Raw genomic sequence first — 20,615 nt, 5'->3', positions numbered from 1 at the left:
CCAGCCCAGGTGGACTCATTTGGCAGTCATGCTCATCTGGACATGAAGGGACCAGTATTTTGTAAGAACTGAGCTAAGTTTTGAGCCTACTCCCCCAACTCCTCAGGGTGCCCCTCTGGAATTCAGAGGGGTTAGATATATCAGCCTGGCTCTGGAGAGAGAGCCAGAGGACATATGTCACAATAATAACGATGATAATAATAAAAAATCATGTTTACACAGTAGGGCTTTAAGCTTTATAAGGTACTTTCCTTACAATAACCTTGTGAGGTAATAAATTATTATTTTGCAGGTGAAGATGCTCAGTGCTGATAAGTTTGCTAACTTTAAGTTCAGTATACTTTCCATACCATTAAATTACCTTTCCTCATTGACTCAGAAATTACTAGCATTGGAAGGGATCTTAACAGATTACCTGAGTCCAACTCCTTAATCTAATGGATGAGAAAATGTGCTCTAGAGTGGTGAAATGACTTATCTCAAATGAACAGTTAGTGGAAAAGACAGAACTAGAATGCAAGTCCCCTGAAAGTCCAGTGGGCATTCATTCAGATGGATTCCTGCAGGCCACATGTTGGCTTAGGAAATCCACAATTAACATTATCTGTGTTGCATTATATTTTAATTTATTTTGTTAAATATTTCCCAATTATATTATAATCTAGTTTGGACTACACTGGATAGTTTTGGGGACTAGTTTTTGTCTCCCTCTTTTCAGCTTCCTTTAGTGAGTTGTCTTCTTCCACTAGATTTTGAGCTTCTTGAGGACAGGGACTATTTATTTCTTTTTTTGTTTGTTTTCTTTTTTAATTTATTTTATTATGAACTTAAGGAAAAAAAACAAGCATTCCACAACATAGAATAGGAAAAAAAATGATTGCACATGAAATTGCAAATCTATTATGTACAACTTGCTATTCCTTATAAATATATAATGAAGTTATCATCCAACCTTTTTTCCCTTTTTTTCTTCTCTCTTCCCCTTTCTTATAGATGGCTGTTAGACACAAATGTGTGTGTACATACATGCATACATATGCAAATCATTCTGTATATACTTCTATTTATCAGTTCTTTCTTTGGAAGATCAGAAGGAAAGCAGAAAATTGGGGAAAACGTTTATAGACAGTTTCTCAGGTAAAGGTCTCATATCTCAAATATATAAAGAACTTTGTCAAATCTATAAAAAAACCCTAAGTCATTCACCAATTGATAGTCAAAAGACTATCGATTTTTCTTATTTGAATCCCCAGTGCTTGGCACAATGCAAGAGGGATTCTTGTCACTACAGGATACCAGCCCCTCAATCCTTCATGGTGATAAGCAGGCTTACCAAGCCTTAACCTGTTTGGTTGGAATCAGGCAAGGAACATTGCCCATGCTCTAAATAAACCACTAAGAAGGGAAAATCTGAGTGTCTGCTCCAAAGTCTGGGTCCTCATTGGCTAGTTCCTAGCACTACCAAGACAAAACCTTCTCAACCAAGACAAAGGAGGTTTGTTTCATTATCAGTCCTCTGGGTTCACAAGTGGCCATTGCATGGATCTGAATTTTCGCACCTTTAGGTGTTGTTTTCCTTTATATTATTGAGCATATTGTTTTGGTTCTGCTTGTTTTGTTTGTTTTTTTTGTGAGGCAATTTTTGTGGGGGTTAAGTGACTTGCCCAGAGTCACATAGCTAGTGTCAAGTGTCTAGTCTGAGACTGGATTTGAACTCAGCTCCTCCTGACTCCAGGGCTGGTGCTCTATCCACTGTGCCACCTACCTACCCCAAGGTTTTGCTTATTTTACTATGCATCATTTCAAACAAGTCTTCCAATGTTTCCCAGAATTCCTCATATTCATCATTTGTTATACTGTAATAATATTTCATTATATTTACATATTCCTATTTGTTCAGACATTCCACAGTCAATCACTTTGTTTCCAGGATTTTTGCTACCACAAAAAATCCTGCTGTGAATATTTTGTATGCATGGAGTTTTCCCCAAAATTTTTGACCATTTTGAGGTATATGCTCTTCTTACACTATTCTTATTACATTGTGGCTGCTCTTTCTGGCATCTAGCTCAGTGGCTGTACATAGCCAGTTTTCTCCCTTCCCTGCCCTTTTTAGTTTTTTAATCCCTTCTGATTAAATTTGCAAGACTCCAGATAAATACATTCTTATTAACCCTTATTAGGAGCACACCTCTCACCCTGTGATCTAGAAATCCAACTTCTGATCTCAGATCCCATCTTCTTAACTAGCTGTTCACTTTACAAATCTGCTTTTATCTTCTGAAGTGATTGCCTGAGATAAGAATCAGTGATTAAAGGTTTTTGTCATTATTATTATTATTATTATTATTTCCCAGGACTACAGAATCTTTAGCAATGCTTTCTAGATGCTCTCTAGATCTCAAGTCAACAAACATTTATTAAGCACTCACGATGTGTCAGGACAATGCTAAATGTTGGGGGACACAAAAAAAGGCAAAAATAGTCCTTGCCCTCAAGAAGTTAACATTCTAATGAGGGAGACAACATGCAAACAACTATGTTCAAACTATATATACACACACATATATATATATATATATATATATATATATATGCAGATTAAATTATAGGTCATCTCAGAGGGAAAGCACTAACATTAAGGGGGATTAAGGAAGGCCACTTGCAGAAGACAGCTTTGAGCTGAACCTTTGTCGTGTGATAAAACCAATATATATGAGGGTTCCCCCCTCTCCCCACAATACAGTATAGGAAAAGTCAGCAAAGTCAGGACTTTATTGGCATAAGGGGCTGGGCAGGGTTGAAGCTATGTTTCCCTTGATGTAGCTTTCCGGTGGCCTGTCTTTGTGACTTCCTGGTCACCTAGAAGAATGAAAGTTCTCACCCACATGGAGTCAGGGTCCTTCTAATTTGGTGGGTGCCTGAAGATCACAGGGAGTCATCCAACCTTTTGTTCAGTTGTTTCAGTCACGTCCAACTCTTCGTGACCCCATTTGGGTTTTTATTTTATTTTTTGGCTTGCCATTTCCTTCTCCAGATCATTTTACTGACAAGGAACTGAGGCAAACAGGGTTAAGTGACTTGTCCAGGGTCACACAGTTAGTAAGTGTCTGAGTCTGGATTTAAACTCAGATACTCCTAATTCCAGGGCTGGTACTCTATACACATTGCTACTTAGCAGCCTCCTAGGTTGATGAATAGCTGCCTCTATCTGAAATCAGAGTCCTCTACTTGTTTTTGTTTTTCTTTTTCCAGTGCTTCCTGGATAATTACTTACCTGATCACTCCTCTGTGGAACCACACCCCAGCTAGTGGACAGTAGATAGAGCACTAGACTTGGAGTCAGGAAGCCTGAGTTCAAATCCTCAGATACTCACTAGCTGCCTAACCCCACACAAGTCATTTAACTTCTGTCTGCCTCAGTCTTCTCAACTCTAAAATGGAAATAACAATAGCATATACCAACCAGGGTTGTGATGAGAATAAAATGAGATAATACTTGTAAAGTGCTTTGGAAACCTTAAAATCCATAGAAATACTAGTTGTTATTATTGTCATTCTTTGTAAAACAAGCTGCAGCTTTCTCCTCAGAGGCGCCATCTTCCTCCACTTGGAAAAGAGCTTCTTATCTGGTATGTACATTGTTATTTACATGTTAACCCCCCCCCCCTTCCCCTTATAATCTTAGCTCCTTGAGGACAGGAATCTTGCTTTTACCTTTTTTTTGGGAGGAAGAGCGGGCTCTATCTCCAGGGCTTAGCATAGTGCCTGGTACATAAATAAGTACTACAGAAATGCTTATCAACTAACTGTTTTTGTTGAATGACTTACTTTCAGAGAAAAAATAATTCCTAATGAAAATGAAGATGGCTTTAAAGCAATTATCCATCAACTCATTTATGTATTAGTGTTTTCAGGGTTTTTAAGGTTATAACTGAAAAACTATAAATCAAATGACTGTGGAATATGGGATGATGAAATAAAGATTCTTTAGAACTTTAGATTTTTTAGATTTTCTTGAGTTTCAAATTATGATTACTTATATGAATTACTAAATATAAGAAGACCCTGATTGAAAAAAGGGAGGAGGCATTAATTGCTGTGGAAGATAGGAATGGAAGCTGGAGAAGAAGCTGAATGAAAGGGAAGATAGAAGTTGGGGATTGAATATACAGAAGGTGATGAGAAAGACTCATGAGAGAAAAGAAAGAATATAGAAATGGACAACAGTTCAGCACAACCAACAGGCATATTTAGCAGCAGATGGTGGGAGCTATTTGATTGGAGAAGAACACTATAGTTGTTGAAATTTGATTGGAGAAGAATGCTATAGTTGCTGAAATTTGATTGGAAGAAAACAGAATCTTCTACTATTTGAAGAACTGTCTGAACTTACTACCTGTTTGATGTCTACATCTAAAGTCTGGGAGAAGAAAGACTTCTCAGGAGTGTCTGTGTTGCACTTTTCTATTCTCTATGGCTTAAGAAAAGAAAGAAGAAAGATTTTTCTGGAGCTGCGCTAAAATATATTTTCTAAAAGAGCGTAATGTTGCTCAGCACTACCATAAGTAACAGAGAGTAGCAGAGAAGCAGCTTTTACCAGTAGTAGAGTTGTAAGAGTTTCAAAGGGAGCAGATAATAAAGAAGAGATTTTGGGTAGCAAGTGATGTGTGGGGCTGGAAGTTCTCTAAAGGAGCCAAGGATATCAAGACCTGAAGTCCACAGTTGTGAGTCGTCCCAGGCAAATGAATTTCCTTACTCATGGTCCTTCTCTGCCAAGTTTCTATCAGGGTGTGGTCATTCTTTCCCACAGTCACTGTTTGCGTTAAAATGGAAAAGTTTGGCCCAGGTTTATGGGTAGACTATTATATTTTTATTATTCCCATTTTTACATTCTATTGAGTAAATGTGGTCTTTATTCTTGCTTTTGTCTTGCTCTTTAATAGACGTTTCATGTTTTAGAACTTTTCCAAGATAAAACAATTATTAGTGGTAGAGAGAGGACAAGAACCTAGATTCCGTATTTGAAGCTTTCCAAGCTTGGTAAAATCTAGTCCCCTACTCTTTCTATTATTTCAGAATGTCTTGTCAACAGTCATTGCCTTTTCAGGCACAAAGAAAATGACCCTTGCCCCTTTATCTGAATAAGTTTCTTAATTACATGTTTTTTAATGATTTTATGCCTTCATTGATTTTTTTTTAATTTTAGGTTAAGAAAATAAATATTTCATGTTTACAAATCAAAGATATCTTCGTGACTGATTTTTTATAAATGGAAGCACACTGTTGGGCGCTCTGAAGCTACAATGCCAAGTGATAGTACTGTATCTTCCAATATGCTAAGGTTAATTCTAGGACCCTGAGAAAGAAATCATAGCGATATAGTCATGGCTGTGGTTGATCACTTACCATCCCCCAGTTTCCACCACTGGGAAATTCCCTCAGACTGGCAAGCGTGATTGTGGGTTGGAGTAAGCAAGCCAGCCCAGAGAGAATTAAGGGAGGGAGGGGAGGCAGGTTTCATATTGAGTGCCACACTTGGTCTAAATAATAAAGTCACTGATTATAAATGCAGTGTTTGGAATGGAAAGTAAGCCTGTGAGCCAGGTGTTTAGCTCCTTCAGAAAGGAGTGGGAGGTATATTACAGCAAAAAAGATCTGGACTAAGTGACATAGACAAATGGTCTCCAAACATTTTTGGCATACTCCTATCTCTAAAAAAAAAATTTGAATGACATTATTGAATGTAAATGCAAAAAAAGAATACATTATATATATGTATATTCATAAATTACAACATATGCTACTGTATAATAATATATTATGCTTATTGTAAAACATTCACAAAAGGAAAAATTTTAGAGAATGAGACAAATATGAAAGAATTTCTACATTTTGAAAGAATCTTTGACTTGATTAATAGTACAAAAATCCTTTTTGCTCTCACTAAAAGATATTATAGCTCTTATCAGAATAACTAGGTCAGTTTACTGGATACTGAGGGACTTTGTTGCAGTATCTCAGGCCACTCATCGATCCAGAATATCTTTTTATGAAAATGTTGTCTTCTATTCTTGGTTTTTTCCTTCATTTATTCCACTGCCTCCATTTGCTATAGTCAGTGACTATCTGGGGGAGTTAAGTAATGTCCTGATTGACTTGTAGCACACTAAAATGGTACCAAAACAAAGAACTGGGCATTATTGCACCTGTGGGGAACTCATGAGCACGTGGGATAAAAGTCCAGCTGTCACCTATAACATCCAAATAAACTTCTTGAAAACTAAGAAATAGAAGGGTAGGCTACTTCCCACTTATTTAAATGATAAAACCATGGATAACTGGATAGAATTACTTTCCCAACCCAAATTCTCTGAGTTTCAAAGTCTTTTTTTCTTAATAACAAAATCACCATAACCCTTGACTATATTTCTGCCATCTATAAATCTTTTACAAATATCACTAATAATGGAGAGATAGGAAGAAAACTAAATATAAAGGATCTTTGAGTCACAGAGGAAATAAAACAGTATTCTATACCTAATGGATTGGCAGTGACATGATCTTAAAGAAAGGGCATGTGAGCCAGTACATACCCTATGATTGATAGGGACTTTTCTTTGACTTAATATCATCAAATCATGGCCTTCAGGTCCAGAGAACCACACTGGGGGGAGGATGGTGACTAAGCCTCTAAGCTCACCATCTTAAAATCATCCCATTTTAGTGCCCACTTTTAGATTTTCCCCTTGCATTTCAACCCTTTGTATTTTGGTTTTCATATGCTATGTTTCCTTATTAGAGTGTAAGCTCCTCGAAGGTAGGGGCTATTTTTCATTTTGTCACTATATCTCCAGTTTCTAGCATAAAGCCTTGTATGTAACAGATAACCAGGTGACCAGAATTAATGGCTACTATTATTAGTAATAACAACAATTAATAAATCAATTAATAAACATTTATTAAGCACCTAATATATGCCTGGCATAGTGTTAAGTGCTGGTCCTACAAAAAGAGTCAAAAAACAGTTCCTGCCCTCAAAGAGTTTACAGTCTAATAGGGGAGACGACAACAACCAAAATACATTTAGAAGCAGGATGGCATAGTGAATAGCGACTTGATCTAAGAGTCATGAAGACCTGGCTTCAGCTTCTCCTCTAAAATATAATGACTGGACAAGTCTGGGCAAATTACTTAATTTCTCAGTGATTGCAAGGCTGTAAGCTGTAGAGAGCTTCTCAGAGGAAGCTCTTCACCAGGAGTTTCTAGCACACAACAAATATCAGGTACTATTTATGTATTTGTGTATTCATTCATTCATCTGTTTTTTGTTTTTAAGACTGAGTCTTCTGTCTTGCCTAGATTTGATGTGCTACAGCCAATCATGGGCCCAATCCCAACACTGATGGACTCAGAAGCTTTAACTTGCTCCATTTTTCTGATCTGTGCTAGTTCGTTTCTCCCTTTTTTGGCAGCCTATTAGCCCCTGAATGCCTAGAGACTCACCATATTGGTGCTGGACGTAGTGAGGATACCCCCATCAGCTTTACCCTTATGGCAGTTCAGAGCTCTCATACTCAAGCAATTCACCTGCCTCACCTTCCCAGCAGAAGGGACTACAGGTATGCATCATCATGTCCTGCTCAGGAACTGTCTGGAAAAAGGAAAACCCTACTTTTATGTATGTGGCATTTGAAAATTTATAAAGCAGTTTACATTATCTCATTGTAGCTTCAAAATAAACCCTGTGAGGTAGGTTCTACTATAATCCACATTTTATAGATGAGGAAACCGAGACTAAGTGTCATATAGCTACCAAGTATCTGAGGTAGAATGTAAATGCCAGGCTTCCCGGCTCTAAGTACAGCAATTAGAGGTAGCTTGGCATCCGCAGTGGCATCACCACCCAAAAAAGTATTTGAACAAATAAATAGTGTACAAGAGCTAGGAAATCATCCTCCCACATAATGTGGCACCATGTCCAATTCTTGTCTCCACAATTTAAGAGAATATGGCAAATAACTCAGTAAAGACTCAAAAATGATTAATGTTTAGGAGTATAAGATTTATAGACAATGGGTAAAAGGACTAAAATTATCTAAATTGGAGAAAAGACGCTTTAGGGGCCTGAATCAATGTCAGAAACAAGTATTTGGAGAGACTTTATAAATATAAGGACTGTTTGCCCCCTATTTCTATTAAGGACATGTGAGGAAATAGATCTACAAGAGCCATAGATGAGATATAGAAGGTAGGATTGTCAGACACTGGGATAGGGCGGAGGAAGAAAATTTGGATAATCTCCTTCTATGGACGACTTTGAAAATTAGATGCCTTTCCTCTGACTGGTAAAGATTATAGTCCTCCCAGAAGACTGGAGGATCAACTAGGTTTCTTAAGACTTCTTTCAATTCTATGGTTTCATGGTGAATTAGTAAGCGAAATACGTTCTTCAAACAGTACACAATCAGGTACTTTTTCAATAAAAAGTGACTATTATAAGGACGGGGTCTAAATTCTCTTAATCTGTGGAGACCCACATTGGATTTTTCTCCAATCCTTTAATCATCTTTGTGGTTCTTCTTTGGATACTCTCCAAACTTTCTAAATTCCACTTAAACTGTAGATGCCAGACTTAGATTATTCAACATAGAGAGGTTATTGCGACTACATCAGCAGGGCACTGTTATTATGGGCTATCTGGGTTTGTTGGTTTTTTTTTTTTGGTAGCATAATGCAGTGGAAAGAGAGCTGAATTTAGAGAAAGAGCCCTAGCTTTAAATGCTGGCTGTCACACTTACAACCTATACAATCTTAGACAAGTTATTTGACCTCCCCAAGCTTCAATTTCCTCATCTGTAAAATGAGAAGATTGGGCTAGATGACTTCCATGTTCCCTTCCAGCTTTCAAGTCCCTAAGATTCTACGACATACGCTTACTTCCTATACATATGTATATACTATATATGCCCTCACCAATAATATATTTAGGATCAATATATATGTGTGCTGTATAAATATATAAAGATGGCTGACTCACATATAGTACAGATAGATGTATGGGATTTGGCCCACCCCTCTCCAAAGAAGACTGCAATTTGAGAAGAATAGGAGGGCTTTGGTAGGACCTCTTGACTCACTTACATCCAAGAAGATATTGGGCTATAATTTTATCTATCCACCATACTTCAAATATCTATAAATCCAGGGCAGGCATGGGGAACCTGCGGCTTTGAGGCACACGTGGCCTTCTAGGTCTTCAGGTGCGGCCTTTTGACTGTGTCTAAGTTTTACAGAGCAAATCCTTTATTAGGGGGATTTGTTCAGTGAAGTTTAGATTCAGTTGAAGGGCTGCACTTGAAGACCTAGAAGGCCACATGTGGCCTTGAGGCTGCAGGTTGCCCACCCCTGGTATAGGGGTTATGATATGCTGGAGCCCAGGATAAACACCACTTTCCCTGATTGTCCTCAAGACAAAGATGATAATTCACTTAATATTACCAGCTTCATTCCCTCTCATCAAAATACTGCTCACACAAAAGATCATCTCAGAAGTCAAGGAAATTACATAGGTTAGAATAGAGCAAATAACAATCAATAATAAAGGAATTCTTTCACTTGGAGCAAGATAAAACATTTCAGTTCAACCAAGGAAAGAAGAAATGATCTCACCGAGGAGGAGTCAACTCTCAGCAGTCTCCAGGATTACAAGCACTATAAGTTACAGGACATGTTGGAGAACCAGTGTTGTCTCTCCTGAAAAAAAAAAATGGGCAGGAATGTTACATATACTTATTGCACTAAGTATAGATGCAATAAATGTATCCATTTATTTATATATATATATATATATGCTCATATTTACTAAGTAGTTACTGTGATGATTTATTTTAATGAATTCTATACAAACCATTCCCCCTTTTATAATATTACATTCCCAAAGTTCTTAAATCAATTGTTTCAAACTCATAATGCACTTTATCATAGAAACAATATTATAATGACTAATATGGAAATACATTTAACATGACTGCGTATGTATAACCTATATCAGATTGCTTCCCATCTTGGCGAAGGGGAAAGCAAAGGAGAGGAGGAGAAAAATTTGGAACTCAAAATTTTATAAAAATGAATGTTGGAAACTATTTTTACACGTAATTAGAAAAAAATTAAATACTATTTACAAAAAACCACCCCCAAACAAAAATAAAACAATGTTATAGGCTAGCCCACAACAGCCTCTTTAATCTATAATACAGCTGTAATTGTAATTTTGATAGTACTAATAATAGTTGGAACCTCAGACTCTTTCTGACTATTAACTGGACAACTAGTTCTTAGAATTAGAATTAGGAAGTAAGATTAGGACTGGTGAGATGCAAAAAGAGAGGAAACTCTTTAGCAAAAAGGCACTGGGGAAGAAGACAGTCAGAGGCTGCGGTGTCTGTAGTTCTGGCCCTATGGTTGGAGGCTGAGTGGAAGTCCTGGTGCAATGTGATTATTGGGGGCTGAAGGTGGTGGAAGAAGGAAAGTGGTCTACAAAGTCAGAGGAGCTGTGTTCAGATCCCACCTTTGATGATTACTACCTGTGTGACCTTAGCAAATGACTTAACTTCCCTAGTTTCCTCATCTGTAAAATGAAGGGATTGAACTAGATGGTCTCTGAGGCTCCTTCCAGTTCTAGGTCTATGATCTGGTTTCCATGGTGGATAGTTAAGGGGACAGGATCTTTCCTTTGTAGCTTGCTTGTGATTCAGGATGGCCTCTGTATGACTTTTTAGTCACCTAACACCATAATGAATTTTTTTGCATCTTTCTCTATTTTTACTCATACTGTCAATATCCTGATTACCTTTGGCCTGAATTATTTTAATAGCATCCTAATTAGTCTCCCAATTATTAGGATTAGGATTAGGCTAGAATTATTAGGATTAATACAACGCTATTGTAATAACATCCTAATTGGCCTTTACAGTTAGGCCTTTACTAAGCTGTCAAAATAATCTTCTTTAAGACTGAATATGTCATTCCTATGCTCAAAAACCTCAATGCCTCCTTATTTTGCTCCTAAGAATAGGGATAGGAATAAGAACTCTACCTGTGATTTCTTTCACATAGGGAACTCCCTCCACCAATGTAGTTTGGTATTTTTTCTCCCTGTCTTAGAGAGTTGCTCAGAGTACTGAGAAGTTAAGTGACTTGGACAAAACCACACAGCCAATATGTGTCAGAGGCAGAACTCAAACTCAGATCTTCTTTGTTTTGAGTCCAGCTCTTTCTCTTTAGCCAGGGTGCAAGTTTTAGGATCTGAGGGAGTCAGGAAAGACCTTTTGGAAATGGAACCTGAGCTAAGTTGTCATCTGAGCTGTGTCTTGAAGAAAGCTAAGAATCTGGGACTGAGGAGGAAGAATATTCCATACATGGCAGCCAAGTGGCACAATGGACAGGGCACTGGATTTGGAGCTGGAGACACCTGAGTTCAAATCCCACCTCAGACATTAATTAGGTATGTGACTTATGTCACTTGACATCTGTCTGTCTTAATTCCTCAACTGTAAAATGGGAATAATAATAGTATCTATTTCTCAGGCAGACTGTTGTGAGGATGAAATGAGTAGATATTTGTAAAGAACTTTGCAGATCTTAAAGGGCTATATAAATGCTAGCTCTTACTATTACATGGGCAGCTAGATGGTGCAGTAGATAGAGCACTGGACTTGGAATCAGGAAGGCTCATCTTCCTGAGTTCAAATCTGACCTCAGACACTTACACTAGCTATGTGACCTTGGAAAAGTCACTTAACCCTGTTTGCCTCAGTTTCTTCACCTGTAAAATGAGCTGAAGAAGGAACTGGCAAACCATTCTAGTATCTCTGCCAAGAAAACCCCCAATGAGATCACAAAAAGTCAGACAAGCATAGAACGACAACAACAATAAAAATTCTTATATGGGGGAATTTTACTCCTAAAATTAACAATTAAGTTGCATTATCAAATTCAGGTCTATGTGACATAGCTTTTGTTAGGAGAATCTGGTCCAACATCAGATGGGAAAATGAAGAAACCATTGGTTGATCTGCACAAATGGGGTTTAATTATGTGGGAAAGTATATCTCCAGAATTTATTCTCTATGATTTAATGCTTTCATGGATATCTGGTCTCTTTGATGTTTCAGTGATAGAGACTAGCCCATCCCTCCTGGACTGAATTATATTGTAGAATTTCACACCATGGGATATGCTTAATCATGCTTAGTCTATGCTTACTCACCCTTTCTTTGAGTGAGGCTGGTCTTTGCACAACAGATAGCAGTCAAAGCCTTTCCAACCGTGTAGAACTCCAGTGGAGGGAAACTCAAGTCTTTTAAGAAACTTTAGTGAAAGAAAAAAAAGAATTTAAGTCTCTATAAAACCAAGAATTTCAGAAGCAATCTAATCACTATGTAGAACAGCTGGTATGTGAAGCCAAATGAAAATCAGGGCATTCAAGACAATGGTGACAAATCAGAGAACAATGTTCTGTTTATTAAAGTCTACCAGGGAATAGGAAAAAAAATTGAGGAAAGTTCTCATCTCCTCCATGTCTGAGTCAATGGTGGTTGAGGGGAGAGGGGGAGGGGTACTCTCTCAAGTACAGACCTCTATTGGGTATGCTGGACCATGGGCCAGTTCCTACCTTCAAGGAGCAGACATTTCACTGGGGAGATATACAATATGTAGACAGTGAGTAAATATAAGGGGATAAGATATAGGGACTGGACCTTTGATTTCACTGGTATAGGGAACTCATTAATGAGAAAGCCCCTTATCCCAATGTAAGTCAGCATCTTCTCTGTAACTTAGTCTTGCAGAGTTGCTAGGGTCACCAAAAAGTTTAGTGACTTAGCCAGAGTTACAATGACAGTATGTGTCAGAAGTGGGACTTCAAGCCAGACCTTCCTGTCTTGGAAGTCATCTCTCCATAAACTAGCGTACTGCCTCTCTGTTGCCCAAAGCATTGTTAGCCAAGCCTTTAGGACCTTCCATCATCTAGTACTGGTTTTGGATCTAAGTTTGAGCAGAACCAGGAGAACATTGTAGTCAGTAAAAGCAATGTTGTACAGTGATCAACTGTGACAGATTTAGCTATTCTCAACAACAAAACGATCCAAAACAATTCTGAAGAATTTACGACGAAAAACAATATCCACCTCCAGAGAAAGAGCTGATGTAGTCTGAATGCAGATTGAAACATACTTTTTTTTCACCCTCTTTATCTTTCTTGTTTTGTCTATTTTCTTTTACAACATGACTAATGTGGAACTAGTTTTGTATGACTGCACATGTATAACACATAAAATTGCTTGCCTTTCAATGAGGGTTGGAGGGAAGGAGGGAAAGAATTTGGAATTCAAAACTTAAAAAAAACAAACACAACCAAATGTCAAAGATTGGTTTTGCATGTAATTGGGGGAAAATAAAATATTAAATCATTTTAGAAATAACTTCCATTTTAATTTTGCAATTAAATGATGTTTTATTTTCAATTTTATTTTTCTCTTCTTTGATTCTTTAGAATTTCTGTTTGAGGGTTTTTGATTTGTTGTTATTCTATTTTGTTTTTTTCAGTTGCATACCCAATCCATTGATCTGTTCTTAGTGAATGTGTTAATGAAAGTGTCTAGAGATATAAATTTTCCCCAATAAAAGAATTCTTAATTTTTTTTCTTTGTATCATGGATTCCTTTGGTAGTCTGGTAAAGCTTATAAACCTCTCCTCAGAATAATGTTCTTAATTGTTTAAAATAAAATACAAAGCATTACAAAGGAAACCAATTATGTTGAAATATAGCTATAGGAATATTTTAAAATGCACCAAGTTCATAGACCCCAAGTTAAGAACTCTGTGCTAAAAAAATGCTTTGATTTGGGGCAGCTAGGTGGTGCAGCTCTCACCTTAGAGTCAGGAGGACATGAGTTCAAATCCAGCCTCAGAAACTTGACACTTACAAGCCGTGTGATCCTGGGCAAGTCATTAAACCTTGATTGCCTCACCAAACAACAAAAGCAAAAATAAAAAAAAGAAAATGCTTTCGTTATATCCTAAAAAATTTGGAATGTTATCTCATTATTATTTTTATTTAATTATCTGTTATTTCTATGATTTGTGTTTTGATTCAAAGATTCTTTTGGATTTATTTATTTTGTCTTCATTATAGTTAGAATACTTTTTTCAAAGGCCCTTTATTAATTATAATTTTATTGTGGTGTGTTTGTTTATATTTAATACAGGTTTAATATTTTTGCTTTTCTTCATTTGTTTATGAGGTTTTTATGCTCTAGTCTAACATATAGTTCATTTTTGTAAAGGAACCACCACAAATGAGAAATATGCATACCCTTTCTATTTTCATTGAATAATCACCCAAGATCTATCATATCTAATTTTTTGAAAGTAATATTCAGGTCCTTAGTATTTCAACTTTCTCTCTCGCTCTCCTTCTTTCTTTCTTTCTTTCTTTCTTTCTTTCTTTCTTTCTTTCTTTCTTTCTTTCTTTCTGTCTGTCTGTCTTCTTTCTTTCTTTCTGTCTGTCTTTCTTTCTTCTTTCTTTCTTTCTTTCTTTCTTTCTTTCTTTCTTTCTTTCTTTCTTTCTTTCTTTCCTCTTAATATTTGTCAAGGTCTGAAAGGGGCATATTAAGGTCTCCAACTGTCCAGGTCTTGTTTATTTTACCTTGTAATTTGATTAAGTTTTCCTTTAAGTACTTAAGCACCATGTTGATGTGTATATGTACATATGTATGCATGAATGTATGCATATACGTTCATGTATGTATACATAACACATGCATGTATAATTTATGTTATTTCATTATCTATAGTGTCTTTAAGCATAATGTAGTTTATTACCTTATCTCTTAAATCAACTTTTTTTTTTTTACTGTTGCCTTATCTAAAATCATAATTCCTACCCCTGGGTTTAAAAATTTGCCTGAAGCATGATACATTCTTTTCTAGCTCCTCATTTTAACTCTGTGTGAATCTTTATGTTTCAAGTATGTTTCTTGTATAAGGTACTGCTCCTTTTTTTGTGCTAGCAGTTTGGTTGTTAAAAGGGAAAGGAAATGAAGTTTGGGGGCAAAAATTAACTTTTACATAAAGAAAAGAAAACTTACATTAAATCAATTTCTGAAGGATGCAAGCTTCTTTTATATGTAAATTGCTTGGTTGTGGAAAAGAGCAGAAAAACTTTTATTTATTAAAAATAAAATTCAAATATGAGGAAAGTTTTTGGATAAAAAAAGAGACACAGAAGGTTAGGAGGACTGAATGGAAAACTAAGAGGCCAGGAAAATTACTAAACCTGCACTGTGTTCTCTCAATTCATTTGTATATGCTACTGCATTTAGAATTTGAGGGTTTAAAACTCAAAAAATGATAAACCAAATAACTTTAGAAACTATTTGATGGCTAAATAGAGACTATTGGTTTCATAACTAATGGAAATATGGATTTTTTGAGTTTTACTTTAGAAAATTCTAATTTGAGCCATTGAGAGTGGAAGAACCAGCTTGAAGGAGCTGGGTTGAGAAACCAGCTCTTGCTGTTTAGAAGTTAGAAGTTACAGTTAGAAGGACAACGGGAGCATCATTTGACAGGAAAGGTTCAGTTGTGGTGTCAGCAGTTGCTGATTGGCTAGAGAAAAGCTGAAGTTCAATTGAAGAGTCCTTAATTTTGCTTATTACACTCCAGTACCATCTACTGCTTGAGAGAAAAAAATCTTTCAGAGGTGCTGGTTACTTTCTACTGCCATCTCTGGTTTGACAGGTAGAAACAGGTGAAAAATAGATTCTCTTTGCTGTTAGAGTAAATTTTAGAACTGATTGGAAGTATCTTGCTAGTAAAAGCAGTTGCCTGGGATTTTTTGCATTGCCCACAAACATGACCTTAGGAGTATTGGAGTTCTCTGATTTAAGGGGACTACTAATCATTTCAATAGCATTATGTTGTATCAGTATCCTTTTAAGGGTGATTATGAGTTAAAAGAGCCTGTTAACTGCTTCATAAACTGAAGAGTGGAAGAAGAGGTGATTTGTCTAGCAGGAGAGTGGTGAGGACCAGAAAGGGAGTGGCAAGGGGTTTTGTTAAGGGAAGATTATTCCTGAAGAGACCAAGGATATAAAAAAGCCTACAATCCAGAGCTGTGATAGAATGGCCTTACTGAGGTTCCATCTTGCTAGTTTCTGTAAGTTCTTGCCCAGTCTTCATGTGCGTTGGTATGACACAGGTTTATAGGTTAATATTTGGTAAATATTTTATATTTAACAGTTAATGGTTCCATCATTGTGAATGTTTTATTTCAGTAAATAGGAAACACACCAGTGGAGGCTCAGGAGCTATAGTGGCAAGTAGGAGAACTTTATTCCCCCCATACACAACAGGGTGACCCACCTGAAAGAGTATTGAATTGTAGCCTCGTGACAGTAGTTCCTCTTTAAGAATCCAGACTTGCCAGTATGAATGCAAGTTGGGGTAAAGTAGCCAGCCCAGAGGAAGGGTATATAGATGTGCCCAGAGTGAAGTGGTACACTGTGGGGCCATCCTTTGCAAGTGTTCCACCTGTAAACAACAAATGTCGCATTATGCTTTCTAATCCATTCCTTGTGTTTTATGGGTGAGCTCCTCCCATGTGAATATTCATGGTTATGATTGTACATTGTGATTCTTCCCTCCCCATTATATCCTCTTATATTTTTCTTTTCTTTTCCTCCTACCCCTTCTTTGCAAAGAAAAAATTAGAAATCTTAGATTTGGGAATTTTAAAAAATATTCTAATAGCTGTAATTAGCTTCCTTTATAATCTTATGTATTTTATTTTATTCATTCAAAACATTATTCTAAGAACTGTCCATAGGCTTCACAAGACTGCCAAAGGGGCCCATGACACACAGAAAAAGGTAAAAACCAGTGAAGTACAGAAAGAAAAGGAATCTGCTCAGCACTGGTAATTTATAGTTGAAGTGCCCTCTTTATCTTTATCTTTATAATTGAAGTGTCCTCTGCCCCTCATTTTTTTTTTTACCAAATCAAGTTCTTACACTTTCTTTCTCTCTTTATAATCTCCCTTTATGATTTTCCTTTCAAAGTTGACGCTTATTTTACTTGTAAATATTTCCTCCCTGATTTTTGTCTTCCATCTTAAACTTTCCCCACCTCTGTCCCTTCCCTTGCCTGTTTCCTTGTTGAGTTTAATGTATTTCTACACCAAACTCATGTGTGTGTGGGGGGGGGAGGACGTTGTTGGGGAGGGGTGCGTATGGGTGTAGATATTTAATCCTCCTTTCTTCAGCTGGCTTATATCTCCCATGGCTTGTCTTTACAGGCTCATGGTAGGCTTCTTTGACAGAGTGGAGAGAGGAGGTTAGTGCTCTTTTTAGGTTTAATTATTGTTTTTGTTTCTGGTCCATTTTTAGAACTTTGCTGGACTGTGTGGAAGAGCGGAGCTTCTCTGATATATGAACACAATCTGGCCTGTCCTCTTCCATTCCTTTCATCTTGTGTTGCTCACTGAAAGCTTACTTTCTGTAGAAGATCTTATATCTCTTGCCACCTTCTCTGAGGCTAGCTGCTCCTCTCATATCTCGATAAAGGTTAGAAGGACAATCTGGCACACTTTTTTCATTCCCAAAGCTACTTTCAGACACTCCTTCTGCCACTATCCCTCTGCAAACACCCTTCTTCCTTTGGGTGTATTCTACTTGTATCCTTGGGTGTGTCACCTATGGACCTCCAGGTCATTTCCCTCTTTCCCAATAAGTTTGGTATGTGAATCACAGTCTTCTCTACGTCAACCTCTGTCCCCTTTGAATAAACTGATCTTCCAGGTCCTCAGCCTCCTCAGATCCCATAGCTTCCACCTCCAGTCTACCTCAAGCATACGCAGGAGTCGTCACACATTCAGCCCCCATCTCCTAACCTTGATTAACTGAATTTGCCCCAAAGGTGGGAATTTCCAGTTATAGAGATGGAATTACCTATAACCCAGCTCTTTAAGATCATATTTTTAGATCTACATAGAGTTCATCTACAGTTATCCCTTCCACATTGTGACTTTCTCCATAGTGGTTTTGATATATTGTGGGTTGGCATAATAAATTAAATGGGATTTTTGGGGGGAGTTTTGCAGAAGCTGCAGATGACACAGAGCCTATGACCAAATATTTAACCCAGATTTTACAATAAAGTACTGTACAAACCCCATAAAAGGAAAAGAAAAAAAAATCATACTTCTCTCATATGAAGGGAAGGCCAACAAATTTTACTTGGATTTTACAGATGGTGGGGGAGTCACGCTGTTAATTACCCTCAATGTGGAACGGATCACTGTACTCTAATGTTTCCATTTTGCAGGTGAGGAAACTAAGACCTGAGAGAGATAAAGTGACTTGTTGTGAGCACATAGGTAGTAAGTGGGGCAGCCAAGATTTGAATCTGAGTCCATTGACTCTAAATCCAGTTCTTTTTCTATTGCACCAATACATAACTTTTTTTTTTTGCTTTTTTCGGTGAGGTGATTGGGGTTAAGTGACTTGCCCAGTGTCACACAGCCAGTAACTGTCTGAGGCCACATTCGAACTCAGGAAGATGAGTCTTCCTCACTCCATTGTGCCACCTAGCTGCCCCATTCTTAATAAGAAACTTCACTTTAATTAGGCTGTCCCTTCATTTATACCAAGAAGAAACTTCACTTGTCTTTCTCTCTCTGAAACTGTTATCATTATTTTCTTTCTTTTTTTTTTCTAGGCAATGGGTTAAGTGACTTCCCCAGGGTCACAAAGCTAGTAAGCATCAAGTGCTTGAGGCCAGAGGCTCAGGTCCTCCTGACTCCAGGGCTGGTGCCCTAGCCACTGAGCCACCTAGCAGCCCCCATTATCATTATTTTCATACCACAACCCCCATTACAATTTCTTGGTTTCTTAGAGTATTTTGGTATGGACCTGTGATTTCATTGGTTTGGGGAACTCTCAGCATGCAAATAGTCTTCCACCAATGCAGATTATAACTTTTTCTGCAACTTATTGATTTTTAGAGAGTTAACTGGATTCTGAGAAGTTAAGTTACTTACCCAAGTTAGCAAAGCTAAAAACCATGTATCAGAGGCAGAACTCAAACCCAGGTCTTCTTGAGTCCAAGGCTAACCTTCTTTGTACCATTCCATGCTGCCTATTATTTCTCTCTACAAATAAGTGTTTCTCTGAAAATCATACTGAAAGGACTGGAAAAGACTGAATAGAGTTCATTCTGTTTATCCCTGTTTTCCAGTTATTATTAGGTCTTTTTTGTCTTTCTTTGAGGCAATTGGAGTTAAGTGACTCACCCAGGGTCACATAGCTAGTAAGTGTCTGAGGTCAGATTTGAACTAAGGTCATCCTGCCTCCAGGGCCAGTGCTCTATCCACTGCACCACCTAGCTGCCCCCCCCCATTTTATTTCTTCTTTAAAGGTATTGTGCCAGAAGTTGGCTGTGATCATTTCTTTATTGGCTCCTGTTCACCTTTGTACTTTGTGCTATGTATCATGCCCAGTTTGAATTCATTATAGGAACTATGTTTCAAAATGCCATTTCAAGAGCATCATCGAGTGGGTAGAAGAAGCCTGTTCTGGAGCAGGTTGTAACAAGATTCTCAAATCTCTTCTGCCATTCAGACTGGCTAAAACCAACAAGAAGGCAACTTTGCTGCTTACCACATCAAGAGAGTTTCAAAACACTTTGAGGCTCTGATGGGAGACTGCCTGCATCTGTAAAAGTGGTCCCAGAAATAACATCCATTTTCATCGAAAAATTTCTGGCCCTTCCTGAGAACAGTCAATCAATGAACACTCATTTATTAAGCTTTTACTCTGTGCCAGGGCATGAGCTCCAGGGCTTCTATTTAAAGAAGGGAGTTAGTACAATCTTCTCTCTATTTCCCATTGCTTTTGGACCTCTTCATCAAGCCTTCCTTTCTCAGGAAACTCATTATTGGGAAATCCTGCAAGACTGAATTTGCCTGGTACTCACATCTCATCAGCATCCTCTGCCCCTCTGATTAGACCCTCTGACTAGGGGATGGAGTCTGGGGTACCGGGGTCTTATTTAAGGAAGGGACTTGGCACCATCTTCTTCCCATTCTCCACCACCTATCATTTTGGCAGCTCAGTGAAGGATTGATTGGAGGGGGGAGAAACTTGAGGCAGGGAGCCAATGAGAAGTCTATTGCAGCAGTCCAGGCCAGAGGGGATGAAGATATAAACTAGGACGGTATCTGTGTAACTGGAGAGAGGAAGACAAATTTGAGGGGAGTGACGGAAAGGATTCTATTCTAAGATAACACTGAGGTTGAGAAGCTGGGTAACTGGAAGGATGGTGCAACAAAAATGGCAAATAATGGGAAAAAAATGGGAGGAGACCTAGGTTCAAGTCCTAGCCCCTTACAAACCCCCCCCTCAAAGGCCACCTCAGATAGAGGCTTTGGGGTAGTAGGTGGCTCTGTGGATATAGCAAGGGATCTGAAGTCTGGAAGACTCATCTTCCTGAGTTCAAATCTGGCCTCAGATATTTACTAGCTGTGTGACCCTGGGCAAGTCATTTAACTCTG

The 20,615-nt window shown here is 37.8% G+C and overlaps 1 pseudogene; it reads left to right on the top strand.

Annotated features, from left to right (window-relative positions):
* Positions 1–17,497, top strand: part of LOC110219031 (high mobility group protein B1-like) — a 37,858-nt pseudogene extending 20,361 nt beyond the window's left edge.
* Positions 17,498–20,615: the final 3,118 nt, after the last annotated feature.

This window comes from Phascolarctos cinereus, unplaced genomic scaffold (assembly GCF_003287225.1).
Source record: "Phascolarctos cinereus isolate Bilbo 61053 unplaced genomic scaffold, phaCin_HiC Scaffold_4;HRSCAF=312, whole genome shotgun sequence".
In the NCBI taxonomy this organism is placed as follows: Eukaryota; Metazoa; Chordata; class Mammalia; order Diprotodontia; family Phascolarctidae; genus Phascolarctos; species Phascolarctos cinereus.
The sequence above is the reverse complement of the archived record's forward strand: the minus strand, read 5'-3'. Positions and strand labels throughout refer to the sequence as shown.